Source organism: Hippopotamus amphibius, chromosome 6 (assembly GCF_030028045.1).
Source record: "Hippopotamus amphibius kiboko isolate mHipAmp2 chromosome 6, mHipAmp2.hap2, whole genome shotgun sequence".
Classification (NCBI taxonomy): Eukaryota; Metazoa; Chordata; class Mammalia; order Artiodactyla; family Hippopotamidae; genus Hippopotamus; species Hippopotamus amphibius.
Genome location: NC_080191.1, coordinates 158,250,158 through 158,251,887, shown reverse-complemented (window position 1 = coordinate 158,251,887; position 1,730 = coordinate 158,250,158). Strand labels below are relative to the sequence as shown.

The window sequence follows — 1,730 nt, the reverse complement described above, 5'->3', positions numbered from 1 at the left end:
AATTGATACAGCCACTATGGAGAACAGTGTGGAGGTTCCTTGAAAAACTAAAAATAGAGTTACCATATGACTCAGCAATTTCACTGCTGGGCATATACCCAGAGAACACCATCATTCAAAAGGACACATGCACCCCAATGTTCATGGCAGCACTATTTACAATAGCCAGGACATGGAAGCAACCTAAACGTCCATCAACAGATGAATGGATAAAGAAGATGTGATACATACATACAATGGAATATTACTCAGTTGTAAAAAGCAATGAAACTGGGACATTTGTAGAGACATGGGTGGACCTAGAGACTGTCATACAGAGTGAAGTGAGTCAGAAAGAGAAAAACAAATATCGTATATTAACACATATATGCGGACTATAGAAAAATGGTACCAATCAACCGGTTTGCAAGGCAGAAATAGAGACAGAGATGTAGAGAACAAACATGGACACCAAGTGGGGAAAGCGGGGAGTGTAGAGGGGAATGAATTGGGAGATTGGGATACCAAATTGTACACTCCAAATATATGCAGTTTATTGTCTGTTAGCTGTATCTCAATAAAAGTTCTTAAAAAAAAAAAGGTAATCTGACTCTTTCACTAAAAATATAAAAATACGAATATTTTTGTATATAAGCTGGATACACAATTTAAAAAGAGAACATTTAAATGTAATACCCTTTTTAGCTTTAAAATGTTTAAATTTACAATCACATCAATACAATTTTTAAAAATGTTTGGTAGAGGGAACAGAAAAACAAAAGAAACTGGCTTATTCTAAAGGCCAAAAATTTTCCTTTTTTCTTTCTTTCTTTCTTTCTTTTTTTTTTTTGACCACTCTCTGCAGCTTGTGTGATTTTAGTTCCCCAACCAGGGAATTTCCACAGACATACAATATTTTTAAAATCATGCATAATTCCATCACACTAACATAACCACCATTATTATTTTATTGTATTTCCTTTCAGCCTTTTATTTACAGGTACAATTTTTACATAATTAAATCATAGTGTTCGTAAAATTTCAATCCTGATTGTTTTTACTTAATACATTATATACATTTTTCCAGGTGCTACATGGTCTTCATAATTCTAATTTTTAAAACTTCATAATTATTCCTTAGTTATTCCTGGTAACTGAATAGACTATAATTTATATAACCATTTTCCTAATCTTAGACATTCAGATTATTTAAATTTTTTGCTATTATAAAATGATGCAGCACTTATTTTGATGTTCATAGCTTTCTTTTTTCCTATTAAGATCATATGGGGACTTCCCTGGTGGTCCAGTGGTTAAGACTCCATGCTCCTAATGTAAGGGCCCCAGGTTCGATCCCTGGTCAGGGAACTAGATCCTGCATGCTGCATCTAAAGATCCTGCATGCCGCAACTATGACCCAGTGCAGCCACATAAATAAATATTAAAAATAATCATATGCCTAAGGATACACATCACTCACTTTTTTTCCCTATAAGCCCATATATTCTATTTGTCCACTCTAAAAAAAGAACTAGAATTGAGGTGGAAGTGAAAGAGGGAAACAGGTAGGGAGATGGTACAAAAGGGAAAATCTCTTGTGCATAGATATTCAAAACTATTTACCTTGATTTAATCCAAGATAACCCTTCCATTTTTGTATTAAAATTCATAGAATGCATCTTTCTCCTATCAGTGATGTTCTCTTACTTTTATTTGGTGACCATAGATAGTATGCCAAAACTGACACATTC

The 1,730-nt window shown here is 33.6% G+C and overlaps 1 non-coding gene across 1 annotated transcript; it reads left to right on the top strand.

Annotated features, from left to right (window-relative positions):
• Positions 1 to 1,274: 1,274 nt before the first annotated feature.
• TRNAR-CCU (transfer RNA arginine (anticodon CCU)) lies at positions 1,275 to 1,347 on the top strand. Its single transcript has one exon. It is a non-coding gene; the product is annotated as a tRNA-Arg (tRNA).
• Positions 1,348 to 1,730: the final 383 nt, after the last annotated feature.